Genomic DNA, 23265 nt, shown 5'->3' with positions numbered 1-23265 from the left:
AAGGGGTGCATCACAGCCTGTGATGTGACATCTGGCAGTGTAGTAGGTGTCAACAGAATAATCAATTACTCCTGTGGCTAATTCCTGCCATGCCCTCTCCACAGAAAGTGGAGATAAAAGGAAGGTGATATTTAATTCACAGCAGAAAGAAAACTCATTTACTAAGATTAGCTGGCGTCTCCCTTTCATCCTCTTCCCCTTACCCTCTCCTCTCAACAACCCCCTGAGCCCCCCCAACACACAACACACACACACACAAACCGGAAGTGACAGGGTTTGGCAATTATGCTGAATACAGGAGCTAATTTGTCGTTGTTGTTGAGACAGAGTTTCGCTCTTGTTACCCAGGCTAGAGTGCAATGGCATGATCTCGGCTCACTGCAACCTCCGCCTCCTGGGTTCAAGCGATTGATTCTCCTGCCTCAGCCTCCTAAATAGCTGGAATTACAGGCACGCACCACCACGCACGGCTAATTTTGTATTTTTGGCAGAGATGAGGTTTCTCCACGTTGGTCGGGCAGGTCTTGAACTCCCGACCTCAGGTAATCCGCCCGCCTCAGCCTCCCAAAGTGCTGGAATTACAGGCATGAGTCACCATGCCTGGCCTACAGGAGATAATTTTTAAATGAACTGATCAGTTTGACTGAAGAGGACTGTGATCCACCATGCTTCACTCCTCAGGGAGGAAGGACAGTTTTGACAGATGTAAATGCCACCAATAAGATAAAACAAAACAATGTGGTCCCTTCACCAACTGCTCCATCCTGTTTCTACCTGGACAGTGGAGATGCTGTAGGGTCAGCTAATAAGGCACTTTTTGCTGGTAGAATTGTTCAACAAGTTGCCCGTCTGAAAGGTCCGTGCTGGGTAGCAGTGAGTACTCCCTGACTTTCTCCTTTAGTCATATTTAAATTTTACTTGGCTCATAGCATGCAAGTAATAACTCTAGTCTTTATATTTACACAACATCCTTGTAAATAATGAAAATCAGCATGCAATACTCCCAGGTGAACCATGTTTTTAAGTAAATGAAAATTGAAAATAGGTTTCATTTCTCACTCAAACGGTTGCTGTAGTCTAGTACCTTATTATATCACCAGCGTTATTGGAGCCAGAGGGGTAGTATCTAGTATAAAAATTTCAAGCTCACAATCAAGAAATTTGTGTTCTATTCCTACACCAGGCAGCGAAGATGACAACACTATGGGACATTTATTGAAAGGCACTATTCTAATTACTTCACATCTATTATTTTATGCACAAAATCCCTGTGAGCTAATTCATCTTATTATTTACATTTTACATAGGAAGTAACTGGGACACAGAGCAGGTAAACAACCCACCCAAAATCAAGCATTACTGAGTAGCAGAACTCAGGATTCAATTAGGACACTCTGATTCCATTGCTTCCCATACACAGAAGCGGAGTGACTTTTACAATATATGTGTAGCGTAAGCACCAACCAACTAGAATAGATGCTAGTCTTGGCTCAGGAATAGAGCCCAAGAAGCTCCTTGTGCAAAGGTATTAGCAGTTGCTGAAGTAAGAAGAAGAAATGGCAATCCTGGTGTGGGACCAGAGCAGCAGGAAAAGACAGAGAGACATTTGGCAGGGTCTGCAGCAACAGCTACCTACCAATCCATACAGAATTTCTCAGTGTTTAAATAAGAAATATAGCCATATTGGTGACACAAAGTGATTATCAACCCTACGATATGTGCACCCCAAATTAATTTACCAACACAGATTCTAATAAAAACCTAGCAACAAATAGAAGTAACAGTCATATTCAGTCAATTCCTTTTAGTTTCACTGCCTGCCTCTTTTTGGCCTGAAGCACCTGGGAACGTGTTCATTTGCAACGTCAAAGTTGCTATCATCTTAAGAAGGTGACTGATCATATGTTAAAACACAAGATGGTATGTCAGGATCTGGATTCGTTCTAATACCTTTTTAAAAAAAGTATATAGCTGGAGAATATATTACGTGAACCCTATTTAGAAAATTCCAAGATCTTTTAAAAATATCTGAACTTTGATAAAATCACAAAGGAATAAAAGACATGCTCAGGAATGACTCATAGTAGCACAAAAGATATTTAGCTATCTAAGAAAGTTACATGTTTGAAGAATATTCACTTCTTTCCACTGATCAATGGAGAAAAATGTGCATTCATTTGCTGAGAGCAGAATATGCCCCCAAACAGCAAACCAGGTTTTATATAAATCACTTTTCAAGTTAGCTAAGATTTTGTCAATCATTTGATGGCTTTTAGCTTAGGGATAAATTTGAAGCTGTTATTTTTCTGGTGAAGCCAGCAATAGGAAAATGTATGCTGAGGGAAGGAAAGAAACTGGAAAATTCAGCTAACTTAATAGAAATCTAACATTTGCTATTGCATTGAATAATTACATTTTTCAGATCCCTTTGAAGATGAAAGGTTTTGTATTAAAATTTTTTATTACCAGTCTATCATGAAAAAACAAATCCCTACAATGTCTGTGCATTTCTTGTTTTAAAATACGCAACTGATCTGTTGCCTATCTTTGTAACAGTGGTTTCTGTTCCAAAGAGCCTTAATCTGGAAAATATATGACATAAACTTAAACAACTGAGAATATTTAAAAATGAGCTATTGAAAAAAAGAAAAAAACACGCTATTGATACTGTTAGACGTCATGGTAGTTTGTCCACTTAATAAAGAGAAAGGCAGTGTTATGTTGTATACAGCTATGGTAACTTGGGCAGATGACTCACTCAAAGCCTTTGTTACACTCTTTATGACTCACACTTAGTAATGCTCACCCAATTACCTTTGCTAGTATATCTTCATCTTGTTAAAGTGTTTGAGACATGCTTTGGAGATTCTAATAAGTTCAAATGAGCATTAAAAAGGAGAGAGAGTAGAAGTATCTCTTGAGAAAGGTGACTCCTTCCTATAAACTCTGTGTTTTATTAGGAACTTGCAAGCAGTACTAGAATCCGGTGTAACACATGATGACCAGATCTATTTTTTATTCAGGGAAGTCAATGAGTTCTCTAAGTGGCACGAAGCTAAGTACACCCACATAGTTTCTGAGTACATCAGTTCTTCAGTGTACATTAAGCCTTTCCAGATTTATCCACAGAGGTTGGCTGTTTGCCAGAATTCAGACTCTGTTCTGTTGTGCAGTGGGCTGAGTATTCCCAGGTGCCAGCAGAGTTTTATGCCTAGTCCTTATTTACAGTTTTTCTTAGGATTGCTTTGAAGTGTGAACAATCAAGTTGCAGCATGCTGTAAAGTTCTTTCCACATGAGCCCTTTATTTCATTTTCTGTTATAGCTCTGAAGCCTTCTCAAAACAGAAGTATTTATCTACAACCATTAAAATGCATTTGGGATGATAAATTCCTTATAAATACTTTGTACATAATTTTATTCTCTTTATGAATAAGACAAAAATATAAACAGCCAATTGTATTCCTTCTCTACTGCTTCTCCTCAAAAGGAGTAGTATTTAGCAAGGCGTTTGACTATCAATTATTAAAATGTATAAAATATTCTGTGGCTTAATACCTACAAGATGGGACTTGCAAACACCTTGTGTATAATCACAATTGTGTATTATTTGGAATTCCTAACAAAGCTTCTAACACCGATATGATAAATAATTTGTAGCACTAAATATCACCTTTTTGGAAAGGAAGTACCTATCATAGCCTGCATACAAACCATGCCTAACGTCCTTTTTCCTAACGACTATCATTTTCAGATACTCCAAACTAAATGCAAATTTTTTGTTTCTAAGCTCTATATTCCCTTAAGATCAAAAGTTCTGACTTGAATTGTAAGCAAGGAGGCCAAAAAGCAGCCCAGCTCCCCAATACTCTTTCCAAACACCACTCGGAGGTGACCAAAGCCTCAGCATCTGTGAACAGCCATTTGGAAAGCCTAGTGGTGTGAAACAGCCCCAGAAAAAAAATGGAAACAAGGGGCTCCCCTAGAAGCCAGGTAATGAATAAATTTTTCAAATATATCAAGAACTTGGCATTTCCATTTAAAAGACGCTTTATGCAAGATACCTTTTATCTTTTTTAACCCTGGATTTTGTGTTTGTTTGCCAAAAAATCAGTCTACACTGTGAGAATAGAACCCAAAAGTAGAAGTGGTCTAGTAAGTGGCGGAGACCAGTTAGTTGGATAACCACATTAAAGGTTTGCACCTCTGTGTTATGCTCTTCCAATTTGCAGCTCTAACAAACTTTGGTTTACGGTGCCAAGAGGGCCCTCTGTGGATGACTTCTGCTCCTTTCAGAACTTTTAATCTTTATCTTTAAATGTCACAATTCTAAATGATTTTTTCGGAGTTAGCCCCAGATAAATGATTCCTGAGAAGACCGCGGCGATGATCCTGAGCCCACTTGCACTTGTGGTTGGTGGCACATTAAGCAATAATGCTGATAACGTGCAGCGATCAGTACCTGTAGCATTTTCACCTGACCTCAAGATGAGGTTAATGCAGAAGACAAATGGAAGGGAAGCACATGCCCTATTTTTTCATCACGCTGTTACATAAATAGCAGATAAACATGCCTCTGTTCACACCACATCAGAGCAGAAGAAAATGCTGCTCTGATAACTTCAAGCCATCAACGACTTAAAAATGCTGTTGTCAAATCAATTTTTTACAGCAGACTGACCTGTTTGCAGACCATTTTTAATAGCAGGAGAAGAGTTTAGGACTTGGAGTACACAAGTGATTTCCAAATGACATTTCAGATGTAAAATTTCAGTCTGCCAGCCTTTCCCTCTCTCGCGCCCCATCCACCCCCACATCCATACACATGCACACACGCCCCATCAACTTCCACTGACATTTCTTCATTACCATGAAAAAGCTTGGGCAGTCTTGGGGGATTTTGCAAAGCATCATTCCTCTTTTATTCGTAGGCTCTCACTGATACCTCTACAAATGGTTTTCAAAATTTTATGCCCCAACAGGAGGTAGGGTTTGAGTTTTTAAAGTTGTAGAGACAGTGGCTTCTAAGTTTATCCCTTTGACTTCTCTGGCCATTATTACCCACCTAGTGTGTCCCCATCTCAGGAGCTAAAATGCCAAGTGACCTTTTTGGGTGAATGGTCACAAAAACTCATGGGAACATTTAATAAGAAGAAATGCGGGCTCAATAACATGGTGTGAGAAGATTGTCAGGAGTGTGTTCTTTTTTTTTTTTCTTAACCCAAACACAGCCTCTGTAGATTTTTTTTGAATGTTCAAGTTACACCTTCCTCTTCAAATGATAAAAGAATTCAGTGTGAAATTTGCTTTCATAAACTTTTGTGAAAGGTTCTGTCGTTCTCATATAATACTTCAGGAGTGTACATAGAGAACACATTCAGCTGTTTCCCTTGATGCCTTAATGATCGAATCAGAGGAAAGGGCTGTATGGGTTTCGTTCTTATTTCTTACTCAATTGTCTCCTCTGTACCATATGAACTTGGCATATATGGACATCACCTTCTTCAGTAAAAATAAAAGCATGGAGTTATTTTTATCATAAAATTTAGTACCATGGCAGCCAGCGAAAGTGTAGCCCACAGAAATCTGCCGCTAGAAAATCAGGAATCCTATAAAATGACAACACTAACTGAGGAGTTCAAGTGGCAAATAGGGATGGTATTTTTTCAATTCAACATCCAAATCTATTAGGATGTGGGATAAGCACTTTGCTGAAAATATTTTTACTTACTTTCAAGATATGAGAGGTCATGTCAGAATCATATGACATATTAAGAAAACCCTAGGTTACTCTAAAGCTGCCTCCTTTCATATTTTAAGTTCAGCCTAAAATTTCTCTGTATGTAGTGAACTGATACCTAACTGGATATGTAAACCAACTAACCAACTGTTGTGTCAGTCTCTGAATTTTGGCCAATTAAAGGTGACTAACTGTTCAAACCATGTTCAAATAAGACAAATACTGAGCTGTAACCAATCCACCGTTTGTGTACCTCACTTCCATTTTCTGTGCATCAGTTTCCTATTTCGGTCCATAAATCTTCAACCATGTGGCTACACTGGAGTCTTTCTGAGTTTACTCTGTCTCAGGAGGCTGTCCGATTTGTGAATCATTCTTTGCTCAATTAAACCCTGTTAAATTTAAGGTTTTTCTTTTAACACCATATTGTGACAATATCAGCATTTCCATTAAAAGACATTTTTCCCCTTGTAGGATGTATTAATGTCTAGTAAAAATTGGAGATATTAAAAAGTTAACACATAGTCTTGAAACTATATTTATTGCTGAAAAGTTCTCTTGGCTGTTTTTAAATGATAGTATTTCAACCACACAAAAAGTGGGGTTTTTTTTGTTTTTTGTGTTTTTTTTGCTATTTTATTTTTTATTTCTGGCCTCATATGACTCAAGAACAGCTTCATTTTCAACTGTTGCCCATGATGTTGGCTGGTGCCTTTAGACAATTTGGGGATAAAAATAAAATGACCAAGTTATTTTGTTTGGAAAAGCAGCTTCTGCACATTTGCTGTATTTTTTTTTCAATAAATATTTCATAACTCTTTTTAAAACATGGCCTTATCCTTTAGCACATATGGGAGGCAGCTAAATCTAAATCAAGTAGATGTTCTAGAGCTCAGATTTCATCACTCAGGACCCAAATCTACTTTTCTGAAGTAGCTCAATACAGATCGGCATGACAATCCCCTTAATATCAGAAATTACTAATAGACACTTTACATTTTAAAACATTAAATTATTGTGTATCTGTAGATCATGCTTCAGGGAAGGGCTGAAATGCCTCTGTTTTGCTGGCTGGGATATGTCTCTCAGTTTCTATTCCACTAAGTCATACTTCCAGATTACTGGACCAGTCCATCCACCTGGCAGTAAAATACATCATTCTTGTCTTTCTAGATTGAACCAACGTAGGAAGATAGGGGGCATATACAGAAGAATTATTTTAAAAAGGAAAAAAGTGTGTGTGTGTGTGTGTGTGTGTGTGTGTGTGTATGTGTGTGCGTGCATGCACGTGCATATATATAAAAAGAGATGAAGCAAATATAGCAAAATGTTAAATGTTAGTGCTTCTGACTAAAGAGTACACAGTGGTTATTTGCACTATTCTTGCAGTATTTCCGTAAACTTGAAATTATTCCAAAATAAACATTAAAAACATAAAAAAAAAATAAAAAAGAATGAGAATCAAAGCTCCAATGATAATAACATATGCTTTCTGAAAATATCAAATAAAAATTGCAATAGCCAGAATTAAACAGAGAAAGAAGGCTTTACTCAAGATTATTTCAGTAGGGGGCAAGAATATTGCAACTGGAGAGACTAAACTCAACTCTATTGAAGTAAGATGGGAAGGTTTTAAAGCTTTCAGGCAATGTAGCAGGAAAGTACCTGGGCGAATTGAGAGGAGGTTTGTCAATGTGATTAGGCCATTTGTGTTTGCTAACTGGCAATTATCACTTAGGAAAGTTAGCTTTCTGCCCTCTAACAGAGACCGGGGGTAGGGACCTTATCTTTCCTGATGATTCCATTTCAAAGGGACGACTCCCAGGTCTTTGAGAAAGACATTCTTAGGTAGTAAAACTGGCAAGAGGCTGAGAGAAGATTTACATCTCAAAGGGACAGAGAAAGAATTTGCAACTACAAGCTTTCTAAAGTAAATATTCTAAGAAAAGGGTGAAGGGGACTTAGAGGCAGGAAGAAATTTGTCTGAAGTATAGTCAAGCTGAGGGGAATGTTAAGGCCTTCTTGGCCTTAACAGAAGTCAAATGTATTTGCCTGTTTTGCAAAGATGATAATAAGTTTGTCAAAAGCCATACTAATCTTGAGGGAAGAAAATCAAAGATGCAGTAGCCAATCTTAAAAGATTTTCAAGTTTCTATCCATTTGTATTACTATGTCCCTCAAATCCACAAGTTCCCTTCCTTTCTCTAGCGGGCTTAGATGTAGAGGAGAAAGGCGAACACAAAGAGTACCTTGAGTTTCCGCTGTAACACTTCTTTATTTGTTTGTTTGTTTATTAAATGGCAATTTCTGCTTCTGTGTTTGGCAATCCCACCCTGTACGATGCTGACCTCACCTGTGCTAACACACAGGTGATTATAGCCTTCTTTACTATTCTTCAGCAAAGACAATCAAGTGCTTTTGGTTTATGTCCTCTCCACAGGGACCTGACACAAAGACACTCTGCAGACCCTGAGCCAAAAAAATATTTGGGAGTCAGCACACTTAAAATTGTACATCTCTCAAGAGACACTTCGAACTGATATCCCTGAAAATCCATCAGCAGCCTTCCACTCTATCACCTCTTAAATCTGAAGTCTCTGTTTCCTTTGCTGATGCACTATTCAACTGCTAACAATTTTACTTGATCTGCTAGCTCTACCAACACCTCTGCTAAAAAGCATCAAGTACCTTCAGCGACCCTAGTAACTACAGAGTTTTTGTTTTCATATGTCACCCTTAGCCTCCGGACAGAATTAACCACCTGTTTAGCAACCAGCTCTTCTTTGAGGCTTTTTCTCCCCCTTGGATTCTATGATAATGTGCTTTCTGGTTCTCTTCCTGCTTCCCTAGTTTTTTCTTTTCTATGTCTGTCATGGACCCTACTTTCTAGGTTTATGCCCTAAAAGTAGGAATACCCCAAGGATCTGTCTTCACCTTCCTCTGGTCTTGATCTACACCTTCTTGTTGGGTTAGTTCGTCCACTTCTGTAGTTTCAACTACAACCTTTCTGCTGATGACTGTAACTACCATTTTCATGCTGATGACTGAAATGACCACTTTTACGGTGTTGCAAGTCAAACTGTCTTCAGTTTCTTTTCCTCTCAGCTCTAAACACTCTAGCTATCTCTTAGACAAGGAGAACCTAAAATTCTGCTACCACTTCAAAGTGAACATATACAAAACCCAATTAGACCAGTTTCACCCCTCCACACCTGCCTCTCACCTCATATTCTCCAGTCTACATGTAACATTCTATTCAAGTTTATCTGATAGGGCTGCACCTGTCTTAGAAAGACTCTGCTCCGGGTGAACTGCTCCAGCCTTGCCAGATGATCGCCCGCGCTCCAGTCATACTGTGCTCTTTCCTTTCACACTCGTGATGTTTCTTCCATGCTGAGCACTTACACCCAGGGGTTGAACTTCTACATTTTATTCCTGGTCCAGGTATGTAAGCTGCTTCCCAATTTCTCTGATTATAATTAATACCTATTCAGCACAACATTGCTTCTATCCTTTATAACACAACATTTTTCTTTGTGAGTTTTTTTTTTTTTTTATGTACATGGCTATCTCTTTCACCAAATGAAAAATTTCTTGATAGCAGAGCCTACATCCTACTCTTTTTATCCTTACAATTGTCTTTCACAGAGTGGGTCTTCAGGACATATGTATTAAATGAAATAGTGCATTTTCCATAGGCAATTTGAATCTGTTCTGAATCCCTCATGAGGGTCTAAATAAGTAGGCTGTAGATACTAGAGAGCTAAAAATTAAACAGATCCACCAGATCTGTTGATTGGGTGGGGTTTGGGGACAGATAACTGTATATCAGTACATTTTCTGATATTTTGAACTGTTCTTATTCTGCTGACAATAGTAACTTAGTATTTTATGTTTCACGTTATAAACCTCTAAGAGAGAGGAGGTGAGAAAAGCACTCTGCAATCTCTCCTGGTCAAAGGAAAATACCCAGCTATCCTAAGATTAGTTTTCAAAGCCCATTTAAAAGATGTAGCCAATGTAACGAAAATGTATTCATAAATGCTTTACCCAGTTGGCTCTAAGTAGATACAACTCATGAGAAGGGCTGCCCTCTCTTTTCATGTGGAAATATGTGGCAGAGAAGAAAATTAGCAAAGTAATGTCACAGAAGTATCTCCTTTCAAATATGAGCTAACCGGACCAACGTTTAAGGTAGTTTTGGAAGGTTTATTCCAGCCTGGCTGGATCACACAGGAGCTACATCATCACCCACTGGAAAAAAATGGGACGAATTACCATGGAATATTATAATCTGAAGTGGCTCCCAAAAGCTCTGCCATTGCCAGTGCAGGAAACTTGTCACAAATATAGCACACTTTAGGAGCCACAGATTTTCCTTCCTTTTGGGAAAACTGTAGATATAAGTACTGGTTAATCTTAGAAGCTGATAATTATAATTCTTGCCCAAGTAAAAGTGCAGTACTAAACCAAATAATACTCTTCCTAAAGAAACAGGATGTAGTTAATAATAGCTTCTTTCTATTGAACACCCACCATGGGCCAGATGCTTTATCTACATTTGTGTTTATTTTTACAAAAGCCCAGCAAAGTAAGTATAATTATCTCCATTTTATTTTTGTGGGAACTGAGGCTTACAGAGCAAAATAATGGGTAGACAATAAATTTGAACTTGAACTCAGGGTTTCCTGGCTCCAGATTTTATGCCTTTTCAAATCTATTTTGCTGTCATAATAGAAATGCATCAAGGTACTAAAGGATTATTTTCGAGATAAGATGTGAACCTGCTGCTGTCACTTAAAGCTCTCCAATTCTTAAAGATGTAAAATGGAGATACATCCATAAAAGGTTTAGAAAAAATAATGCACTGGGAAGTATCAAAGATAGGACAACTGCCTAGTTCTTCGCAGACTTTGTAAGACACCAGTGTTGGTTAGGATGAACTCAGGACAAGTCCAGCCTATGAGAGCCAGAAAACAATAGTCAAGTTATCTACTTAACATCGTTTCTCCTCTATGAAAACCTGAGATGTCAATGCTATGGTAGGCCTGCCTAGGCCTATCCTATTTCTAAATGACACTGACAGAGGTAATAAATTTTAACCCTTTCTGTGTATCTCAGGCAGCCCTTGGCCCCTTGAAAGCAATATGTGATTGGCTTTTGGAATGTTATGCAGAGAAAGGTCCGAAAAGAATGTGCAGCTTCCTTAACCAGTCCCCTTACCCCTCAAGAGTTCGTAAATCTATTAGATTACAGTTTGTCTAATGTGTGGCCACCAGGTATGACAAGTATTTTTTCATAGCTCCTCCTTCCTGGGTGACCACTCTTTCCTTATTACTCCCTCTCTGCATGAGAGATCATCCCTGTGGCTCTTGCCATCCTTTCCCTTGACTTGTCCTTCTTTCAAGATCTCCTGTGATCATCTATAATGCTCCGATTCATGATCCACATTCTCACCCAGAAATTAAAATTTGACAACTTTTAGAATTATTTTTTGCAGATAAACTAACTTGACTTACCACAGACCAGACACCCCAAATATTGAAATTAGCTTATTCTGGATTTCAGTTTGCCCAACTTCACATATGCTTATGACACTGGAAGGTCAAAAATTGATCCCTCCTATTCAAGTCCTATAAAAAATGATTGTCTACGACTTATGTTAACTTCAAGATTTTTTGGCCCAGGCTCTTTCTGTCTTCATCCCTCATATACTATAGCACAATTTCCTTGGGATATAAATTAATATATTTGATATATATTTAATAATTTTCATTTCTCAAAAATTATTTTCTGGTATGTTTTAATCACTACCACCATTCATTTTATTTTTCAGTTTTTATAAACCCATGCAAAAATTTTTTTAAAAAACTTAGATTTTACAACCTCTGAAATAATTCATTATCAATTGGACAAGAATTTGAAAACAAGTGAAATAGGATCTGTATTCTAAATTCCTCAAACTCCTCATCTTTTTTTTTTTTTTTTGCTTTGGCTAATTAAAAATTTCATTCACAAAAGCTATATGATAACTTGTGACTAGGATTAAAATGATTAACCAGTCCCCTAGTATTGCAGGAATTATAAACTTTGGCTTGGAAAAGCATAAAACATTCTTAGAAAAGAAAAAGTATAGAATACAAGGAAAACAATGATCAAAACGTTTGCATGGATTAATAATGCTTTTAAATTAGGAAGACAGGAGGGGGGCGGGGGACGGCGGAGAGTTTCCAACATCGTTTCGCTGAATTAAAACTAAAATATTTAAAGTCATAGAAGCAGTGACATCAGTTTATCTGGATTTCTAACTAAATTTCAGAAAGAGCCAAAAAGGCAAATAGGTGTCCAGTAGTGAAGAGTTCCTTAAATCAGTTCTTAGATCAGATGCACTGGATCACCATCCAAATTCGTTAAAACTTGTGAGAGCTCACAGTTTATAAAGTGTTTTTCACAGTGCCTACAGAACATGAGGCAACAGTAAATCGTGTTCCCATCTCTTTTATCCTTCATACTTCCTGCTGTGCATGAATGTGTGTGTGTGTCTGTGTGTGACGGGGGAGTGGGCATTTCTCGCTACCCCAGTATGTGGAGAGCCTTTCTTTAGTTTCTTGCTTTTGTTTTGTTTAGTTTGCCCTAGAAATTCAATTTCCACATTAATATTGTACAGTTTCCACTGGCAATAGAACTCTCTTTCAAGGAATAAGCATCCTTTGAGAGTGTAGAAGCTATAGAGCATAGATCAACAATCATGCACACACAAAACACCCTCAGAAATGATGTAACTTTAAGGAAATATTGTAAATAGAAAGATATGACTTCATTAAAGAGTACTGGAAGTACTCATTTTTCAGGAATTTAGTTCTCCATAATTCTTTTATTTCTTTCACAAATTGGATAATTAATGTGAGTTAGTCAAAATCCTCTATGGTTACAATCTCTGTGATTCTTTAATATTATAACTCTATGGACTCATTTCTCATTTTCTTCCATACCTCATTTAAGGCTTGAAGTCAGTGGGAATTACCTCAGGCAAGATGAATTAGAGACTATCTGCCTAATCACTTAAGGCAGACTGTCAATTTTTAGAAATTATTAAATACATCTACACCATCATATGAAAATGTGAGTTTTCATAAAAACCCACATTCTTATATTTCTAATACAGATAGGAAAATGCTTTCTAAAAATTTAAAGCCTCATAGGATCATAGAATTTTGAAACTAAGAGTTTTACAAATTATTTATTTATTACTCCTTTATACAAAAAATGTTACGAGAACTTTATGGACCAAAAACATAACCTGTTTGTCAAGTTATTTAAACTTTCCAGGCCTCAGTTTCTCGGTTGGTTGGATGAGAAAGGTTAAAAGGACGACATCTCATGCAACTCCAAGCTGTAATATTCCACAGTTCTGGGCTGGTAACTTGTCAAAAGTTACCTAGCTAATTAGTGGCACAGCCAAGGCTACACTCCAGAAGCTAGAATTTCCTGGTTACTCCTCTCCTGTCCTTTGCACTATAATACACTAAGCTTCTAAATTAAAAATAATAATAATTTTTTAACTCTAAAAATGCTGTCCTATGTCTATAAAAGGTCATGTCCAGCTCTGTAACTTAGCTTGAATAGTTACATATGAGCTCTAGTAATTAAATGGCAAATGTTGTAGATTATGTCTAAAAATTCAAAAGCTAAACTAATACTAGGTTAAGCTATGTACAATTCATATTTTCTTTCCTTATTTGTTTTACAAATGACATTTGCATATCACTTATAAATCCCAACCCTTCAAGTACAAATCTAGTAGAGTTTGAGGCTTATAGACAGCTCAGGGTGCTTCTGAGCTCAGGTCAGGGAGCATTTTGCAGGCCAACATCATCCTCAGCCCCATGAGGACACAAGCAAGTGTCCCTAAAAGTCAAAGCCTCTAGCAGGAATGCATTGTCTTTTTCTTATACCATTGGCTCTAGCGTCCTTTATATTTTATTTGCATAAAAGCAGCTTGGTGCATGAGAAGCCGCACGAACATTTGAAGGCCAACATATTGAAACCTTCTTTTATATTGCTGCCAAATTGAATGCTTGTTAGCGAACATGAGACACAAACTTGAAAGGGGAAACTCTCTTCAATGCAGCTTGAGCCATATGCCATCCAATTGTCTTATGGGCAGTAGTGGGTCCCCTTTTCTCCGAGTGTGTAGAGAAGAGCATCATGTCTTTTGTGGCACCAGCCTGCCAGGCCCAGAGCCTTCTCCTTCAAGTGCCTCATTCAGTCTCCAAGTTGGCTGAATAAGGCACTTTACTGATGTTAACAGAGGGACAGACACATAAGGAGACAGTCAGCCATCCAATCACTGCATTCTAAGAATAATTCTTTCTATCATTATCATCCTATTCCATACAAATACCTCTCAAACTCATGATAGACTTACACATATGGTAGTGGTTAGGGTTTAGTGGTTAGGGTTTAACCTCTGGGGGTAGACCACCTCCACTTAAATTCTGAATCTGCCACTAGTTGAGTGTCCTTGGAAGCAAATCGCATGACCTTCTGGGAAATTCATCTCTGCATATGCAAAATTGTGATATTAGAATCCACCTCACAGGGCTGTTGTAAAGATTAAAGGATTTAGTTTTTGTAGGCTGTTTAGAACAGGCTTTGTTAGTTTTTATCATTAATGTTTTCTATATTGAATATTTTTCTATTGTTCCAGTTACCAGTGCTGTCACCCTCACGCTCTCTCACATCTAAAACTTAACATGTCTTTGCAGTTCCACCTCAACAATATCTTGTTAATGCAGCCCTTTCTTTATACTCCAGCTGTCTTGTAGAGTTCTTACTGTCTGTATCACTCTGGTCGAATTTATTATATACTATACTCCTTTGTATTGCTCACTGTTCATTCTTTACTTTGATGTTTTCATTTTTTGGTTTCCCCTTGAGATCTTTTCTTACTCTCCTTTGTATTCTTTTCTGCACTTAGTGTTGATAACATGTAGTACATAATAATATGTCATCAATATTTATTAACTAGAGTTCTATTACATTTATTTATTCAAAATTCAAAATAGGTACGTTATTGGTACCTATTACATAATAGGCATCGGGTAAAATAACTGCAATACAGCATGAAAAAAGCAACAATTAAATCATGAGGAATTATACTGGCAGAAAGGAAGCAGCAATAACTCTGCTTGCAAGAGTCAGGAAAAGCGTTGCAAAGCGTATTCTTCAATGGGATATTGACGGATAACTAGGAGGTTTCCAGATTTATGGAGAGTAGTAGGATCAACAAAGAGAAAAAAATATGCTTATTGGCTTAGTTTTCAAGCACTCTGTGTGCATTATTTCTGATGCTCACAGTGGCTCTAAATAATATATTAACCCAGTTTTACAGATGAATGAAGTGAAGCTCAGAAGAGTAATAGGTTTGATAATAAGCATGGGTAGAACTGGAATTCCAGCCCATTGGTCTCCATTCCTGCACTGATTCTGTTGTCCAGCCCCCTAATGTGCCATGAGCATGCAGATGTATGTATTTCACCTTGCAACAGAGAGAGAGAAAGAGAGAGAGACAGAGAGATCTCAATGGAGAGCAAGGTCCCAGAAGAACCTCAGTATGCTAATAACAATTATAAAAAAGAACAAAATTGTCCTATGCTTCAGATAGGCAAATTAACTTTAGATTCTAGATTTGATACAAATGATTGTTTAGTGCTTATAATATTCTGCTTTCCTAGGATCCTTTCCTTCTATCAGTGACCAAAAGTCACACACAGCCCTTACTTCAAATAACTTCAAGTCTTCTACAATAGATTCCTAGATAAATAATGAGGGAGACCTGTATTCTAATTTTATTCTGCTACCCACTTTGAATCAGCCAAGGTTTGGACATTATTGTGCCTACTTTTTTCAAAAATGTATAAGGAATTGTAGCCTGTATTGTAAAGATGAATGATTATTTCATTTTTTTACAAACAAAAAAATTCCGGAAACTGATGGATATGCTTCAAAAGTATTACAAGAAACTTATTAAGCTAGAAATATTTTTTTTCAAGAATCCTGATCATTCTAACTACAGAAAAAATTCTAGAATACTGTAGCATTTAAAATCTTCAAGAAATTGATAATAATCAGCACAGAGTAGATTCTCTGTGTTATGCTAAGGGTAATCTGACTCAAGCAGACAACAACAATTTCTTCTTAAATTAGAAGCTGCAAAGACATAGCACAGCCTTTGCTTGTTTCCAGAACTTTAGCTTGAGTGTAAGTTTTGGAGATATATGCCTGTGTTTATGAGTCTTTGAGTTATTCACTCATTCAACAAGATTTAAGGTGCCATATACTTCCAGATATCATCAACTACTAGTAAATGCTAATTAACAAGCAAATAAACTGGAAAAATATCAAATGGAATACCTTAGTGAGTGATAATACAGAGAAAAAAGTGGAATATTTGCTTAGTAATTTAAGTAAATGAATATTATTTTATAATATAAATTGGTAGTGTATTCGCTTAATATTTTTCAAGAAAAATAAAACAGAAAAATACTTAGCATTTTACTACCACATTCAGGAAAGTTACAAGATTAGTTTGAAACCTTAAAAATCTTTAACCATTGAGTATAATTTGAGTTTGACATATTTAATCACTAGACTGTATATTAGAATATATACTTCATGTATTGTTTTAAGTAACCTGGGCTAAGGTGAGCTTCTCTAGACTTTTTAGGTCTTCATACACATTCTAGTCACCAATATTAAATCTTCATACAAAAATATCAAAAATAAATGCTATATTTTCTAAATCTCCAAAAAGGCTGTCTTGGATGTAGGCCAGGCAGTGAATTCCCCAATACATGTGAATATACAGTAATAATTCCCTTCTCTGATTATAGCTAGACTCATTCTTTTTTACTTTTGGGTCACAGTTATATCTTACATAATCCAGCAGAGGGTGCTTCCTTTTTAGGGTTGGATTAGAATTAAATATGATAGGCAAAAAGTTAAAATCTTTTGATATTTCATTTCCAGTGATTGATGAAATCAAATCCCCTTGCAGTGTAATATATTTTCAGAAGTTTCCTAAGGATAATTATCTTCCTGCAGCATCACATGTTTTAACCAGCAATTACATAACAACAGTGTATGTGCGCCTTTGACATGTTTACTGTCCTATTTTCCTTCTCGACTAGAAGTTATGATCCCTACTCAAAAGTTCCAGGTATATTCAACATAGGGACTTCTTTAACAGTGCTCCTTCCACTCCAGGAATACATAAGAAGTGTTGCTGCCATTTACAAAAACTGTGTGTGTAAGTTGTGTGTGTGCATGTGTGTTTGGGAAGAAAAAAAGGAGCTTTCTTCAAGATAATTCTTCATAACAAAAGCATAGTTGCAGAGCATTCACAACATCATTGGCCATGTTAAGGAGCAGATGAAAATGTGTAACCTCTTCTCAAGAGCTAAATGGCCAGTAAGGAATAGTTCATTTCCTTAAGTGTGTGGCCCTGAATTTCTCTGCTGCATAAGAGTAGTTCCTGAAATTGTCATCTAAGGAGGATCCTAGTTTTTTTTATATCCTTTTTCAGCAAGTCCCCTAGCTCTGAAGTAGCTGGCCTTGCACAGAAGGTTCTGCTAAGGAATGTGAGGCACTCAAAACGGCTTTGAATCACACTTCTCAGAAGAGACAACCACAGGCATTACAAAGGAGAAAGCTGAAGTAGTCTCAGCTATCAAGCCAGCTTCAAGAGATTTTTCCCTCCCACCACTTTATATATGATAGTGCAGTCAAATTTAATAAATGGAGATTATATCTCCCTGAGTATCTTGCAAGCAGACAGATTTTGCTTTTGAATCCTCTTCCATCTCAAATTTTTACTGTTAAAAGTTGTACACCCGTATGGAAGACAGGCATTTCTGGAAATACAACATCGTAAGAAATCTGTATTTTTGAGTGCTGAACTAGCCCACACTGGAAGCATAACACAAAGCTAAGAGAATGAGCTGGTTTTGGTGAGCAAATGTTTTATATCTGCACACAAGAAAACTGAGGACAGCTCTAATTTTAAATCCCATTAGAAAATGCTGTGATTAACTGCAGGACCTCACTGATTGTTCAAGTAATAGATGAACATGCCACAGTGAAATATTTCCCCTTTTTATTTACAAACAAAAGAGGATTTTTATGTGGACAGAAATCAAAGCATTACTGAAGCACTGGTTGCCTAAGCTTAAATTCTTTCACATTAACACAGATTCTTTATTATGTAAAGTCAACATCTTCAATATTTTTGAATGGTTTTGAATGGTATAATCTGTAATATTTTGTGATTTCCCTTAAAATGGGTTGGTTTCTTCAGAAAGAATTATGTACCTACAACATAATGAAGTAATTAACTAGAGAACAAAAGGCTTTTCTTTTGTTTCAGACAAAACTTGCTTCTAAGACACAAGCTACATATGCATTATTTTTAGGACCATCAGCCTTGCCCTGGATGATGATTTTGTTGTCAGAAATGTTTTTATTATTTTCTGCAATACGAAAAAGACCTGACAAAACATTAATAGGACAATTGAGATAAAATGTGCTATATGTTGTTATGTTACTTTTATAAATATTTTGGATTTGCCAATGTAATAGACTTTGATAAATCATAATATTTCTACAACTAAAAATCATTAATATCTATTTTGACTGATATCTATGTTAGGGAAAAACTACAAATTATATTGTAGACAAATGACTTAGAAATCATATGCAAACAATTCAAAATATATTTAATTAAAATGCATTTTAAAAGTCCTTAACTGAAATAAAAGTGCAATTTTTAAGAGTGTTGCCCCCACAATCCTTGGCTCACAGAATTATATAGATACACATATGTATTCACATATATATACATATATATATATATATGGAGTCTAGCTCTGTCACCCAGGCTGGAGAGCAGTGGCACGATCTTGGTTCACTGCAGTCTCTGCATCCCAGGTTCAAGCGATTCTCCTGGCTCAGTCTCCCAAGTAGCTGGAATTACATGCGCCAGCCACCACAGCCAGCTAATTATTGAATTTTTAGTAGAGATGGGATTTCACCGTGTTGGCCAAGCTGGTCTTGAACTCCTGATCTCGTGATCTGCCCACCTTGGCCTCCCAAAGTGCTGGGATTGTAAGCATGAGCCACTGCACCCGGCCACAGAATTATATTAAACTTCACGATCACATTTTTCACTTCACAGCACATCCTATTCCCAAGTGTGAAACTCTTTGTTATATAAGATGTGCTGCAAGAAGTGAGAGGAGTAAAAGGTAAAGAACCCAACGAAAAGTTCCAAAAATTGCAAACTGACAGCCTGCAAGAAGAGTTTGCCTCATTGACATATTTAATTAGCTTTTTGATGTTGACTAACATACTGCAATTTGGGAATTGGTTGCTGTGATGATATATGGCCCCAAGAATGTCTATATTCTAATTGCCAACACCTTTAAATGTTGCCTTATATGACAATACTGATTTTGCAGGTATGATTAAGGATTTTGAGATGGGAAGATCATCCTGGATTATCACAGTGGGTCTGATGTAATCAGAACAGTCTTTATGAGAGATGCCAGAGGAGTCAGACAGAAAGAGATGTGAAAACAGAGGCAGAGGGATGGAGAAAACTTTGAAGAAGTTACCCTGCTGACTTTGAAGATACAAGAAGGGAGCCATGAGCCAAAGGATGTAGCTAACCTTTGGAATATGGCAAGGACAAGCAAATGGCTTCTTCCCTGGATCCTCTGGAAGGAGCGATCCTGCATACCCATTTTAGATTTCTGACCTCTAGAACTGTAAGACAATACATTTGTGTTGTTTTCAGTTGTTAAATGCGTGGAATTTTCTATAGCAGCAATAGCAAACTAATACATTTGCCTATAATTTATCAAACTTAGAAGATTTCACATACAGATTCAGACTTACTTGTTTTTACTTCTGTTGAGAACTGGAAAAGCTCGTGAGGGCTGAGTGTCACCACCTCCTTTTGTCAATGACTGGTTAAAGCTGTTCCCTTTAGAGGTTATGTGTTCTCTAGTCTATCAAGGCTATCAGATTCTGTTTTTAATATGAAACCTCTGGTAGATATTTGAATTTGTGACCCCTGCTATGTGCGGTCTTATATTTTGCATTTTACTTACTAGTCATCTCATATTTAGCTTTTTACAGAATTATATCTAATTATCCACTTTTTACAAATGGCATTCTATTAAACTATTTTTATTAGGCTATTCTCACACTGCTATAAAGAAACACCTGAGACTGGGTCATTTATAAAGAAAAGAGGCTTAATTGGCTCACACTTCTGCAGGCTGTACAGGAAGCATGGTGTTGACCTCTTCTTGGCTTCTGGGGAAGCCTTAGGAAACTTACAATCATAGTAGAAGGCAAAAGAGGGAGCAGACACATCACATGGCCAGAGGAAGAGTGAGAGAGGGAGCCAGGAGGTGTCATGCACTTTTCAACAACTAGATCTCATGAGAACAGCACCAAGGGGATGATGCTAAACCATTCAAAAGAGATATAACCTCATGATCCAACTACCTCCCTCTAACATTGGGGATTACAATTCAACATGAGATTTGGGCCACCACACATATCCAAACTATATCACTATTGATCCTGAGATTAAGTAAATGAAAATATCATTTACTTAATCGTTTTCCACTGTCCACCTCTGTTTGTCTTTTCTGTAAACTTTTTGAAGATTTTCTACTCTTGGTGAGCCATAATTACATTATTTGTAGCATAAGTAGCATATTCAATGAGTGGGATTCAGGAGTATCTGGATGCAATCAGTGTGCTCTTTTTCACTGCTAGCTATCTCATCTGTTATTCTTTCATGAAATCTCAGGCACATTGGGCACTCTTACATACTAACATAGTTTCATATCCCAGATACTAAAAAGTCCAATGCAGGTTAATATTAAGCTTTCCCATTGCCCCTCAACTTTGGTGGGCTTTAAGCTGAAGTGAGGAAAAGCAGTGTATGTGAGAGACAGGGGCAACTGTCCCTCCAGAGGCACTAAGTGAAGTCATTTCCTTCCTTTTCCAGCTTCTAGAGCTGCATGCATTGCATTCATCAGCTCCTGGTCCCTTCCTGAATCCCCTTCTAAGCCAGCAGCTTAGCACAGCTTCAGTCCTAACACCGCCTCCTCCTTTAGCCGTATCTCCCTCTGCTTCCCTCGTATAGGGACACTTGTGATAACATTATTTGGCCCACCTGGATAATCTCAGCTACTCTCATTTCAAGATCCTTAACTTGATCACATCTGTGCAAAATCCTTGCCATATAAAGTAGCATTTATAGGTACCAGAAATTAGGACATGGACATCCTTCAGGGCCACAATTCAGCAAACTGCATTCAGCCTACAGAATTGAAGCCACAACAACAAAAAAGATTTTATGCTAACTGGAATTCTAACTACCAAATTTTATGGTCCTCATCCTACTACTATTCTCTGTTGCATTTAGGATGGCTAACCGTGTGTTCCTTCCTTAAACATTTTCTTTCATTGGATTTCGGATAGTTCTTTCCCATGGCTGTCTTGCTTTTCTATCTCTTCTAATAGATTCCATTCTCTTTCTCCCAAATTTTGACTCTGCATTTATCCCCACCCCATTCCTCTATACCTATGTCTCCCACTGTCATAATTCCTAATGAGTCTCAAATCTGTATTTCAAGCTCCAGTCTCTTTTTCACCTGTATTTGCAATCACATTTTGGGCATAGTCCTCTGAAACTGTTTCCAAAAACGAACCTATTATCTTGTCTGGTAAACTTGTCAGTCTTCTCATATTTTTGTTTGTTTCCTTTCATTTTATTCCCATTGGCACTATCATTGCTTAGGGCCTTAATTTTCTTTCATACCAGAGCTGCTGTAGCAGCCCTTAATTGGTAGCCCCATCCTCAGTCTTTTCTCACTCAAATCCATTTTTCTCATCATGTCTAGATTAACATTTCCTTTTTTGGAATGCAGTGGCACTATCTTGGCTGACTGAAACCTCTGCTTCCCAAGTTCAACAGTTCGCCTGCCTCAGCCTCCCATGTAGCTGGGATCACAGGTGTGTGCCACCACCCCCACTAATTTATGTATTTTTAGTAGAGATAGGGTTTTGCCATGTTGGCCAGACTGGTTTTTAACTCCTAACTTCAAGAGATCCATCAGCCTCAGCTTTCCAAAGTTCTAGGATGACAGGCGTGAGCCACCACACCCAATCTAGGTTAATATTTCTAAAACTCGAAAGTAGTCATATAATTCCATATGCAAAACACAAAAAACAAAAACAAAACAAAACTTAGAGGCTGGGCGCGGTGGCTCACACCTGTAATCCCAGCACTTTGGGAGGCCAAGGCGAGCGGATCACCTGAGGTCAGGAGTTTGAGACCAGCCTGACCAACATAGAGAAACCCTCTCTCTACTGAAAATACAAAATTAGCCAGGCGTGGTGGCCCGTGCCTGTAATCCCAGCTACTCCCAAGGCTGAGGCAGGAGAATTGCTTGAATCCAGGAGGTGGAGGTTGTGGTGAGCTGAGATGGTGCCATTGTACTCCAGTCTGGGCAACAAGAGAGAAACTCTTCTCAAAAAAAAAAAAAAAAAAGAAAAGAAGAATACAACTTTGATAACCACCTCCACCACCAAGATAAATTTAGAACTTTGACCCTCACATTGAATGTCATTTTTAATCTGTCCCTGCTCTAACTCTTCATGTTCTTTGATTATCATTTCTTTTCAACTCCTAGCCACACTACATGAATCTATTTCCAGGAAACATCTTGCACTTTTAGACTGGCTGGTATTTGGTCTTTTTTTTTTTTTTTTTTCTACGTTTTCCTAAATAACATTCTACTTAGATGAAACTCTCCTCATTTTTAAGGCACAACTTCAATGTTCCTCTGAAATCCTTTTTCTATTTTTCCATAGCACTTTTTACATATATTTATAATAATGAACACTGCTGTTTTTATATATCTGTATCTACCAAAGAGTACGTTGTAAGCTAAGTTTCTTTAGAGCATAGTGTTTCATTCCTCTTAGCATCCCTAGTAGCAAGCATGGCTCCTATAATCAACATTAAGAATATTCATCTACGTGACAAATACCTGAGTTTGACTGTTGTTTAAGTTTTCTGTGTCTAAATATCTTTATAAAATGGGGTGGTGTATAATAGTACACACCTGCATTAATTCTTATGAAACATTTAGAATACTGCCTGCCATGTAATAAGGAGTACAAAGTGTTAAATAAAAATAAATAAAAGCCGGATGCAGTCATGGGTATCTATAGTACCAGCTATTTGGGGAAGCTGAGACAGGAGGATTACTTGAGGCCAGGAATTTGAGGCTGCAGTGAGCTATAATCAACCCTGTAAATAGCCACTGCACTCCAGCCTAGGCAATGTAATGAGACCTTGTGTCTAAAAAAATAAAAATTAAAAACAAAAATAAAATGGTTAATCTTTAAAAAGTAAACAAGTGTTTGCTGAATTACATTA

General features: G+C 37.4%; 1 long non-coding RNA gene across 1 annotated transcript in view; it reads left to right on the top strand.

The window, feature by feature from the left end:
• Positions 1–2756: 2756 nt before the first annotated feature.
• Positions 2757–23265, top strand: part of LOC105508503 — a 116115-nt gene continuing 95606 nt past the window's right edge. The window contains exon 1 of the long non-coding RNA XR_001001281.1: positions 2757–2926. This is a non-coding gene — a long non-coding RNA (uncharacterized LOC105508503). The remainder of the gene's footprint in view (positions 2927–23265) is intronic.

The sequence above is a fragment of the Colobus angolensis genome, unplaced genomic scaffold (assembly GCF_000951035.1).
Source record: "Colobus angolensis palliatus isolate OR3802 unplaced genomic scaffold, Cang.pa_1.0 Scaffold163, whole genome shotgun sequence".
Lineage (NCBI taxonomy): Eukaryota > Metazoa > Chordata > Mammalia > Primates > Cercopithecidae > Colobus > Colobus angolensis.
Note: the sequence above shows the minus strand (reverse complement) of the source record. Positions and strands in the feature narration are given on the sequence as shown.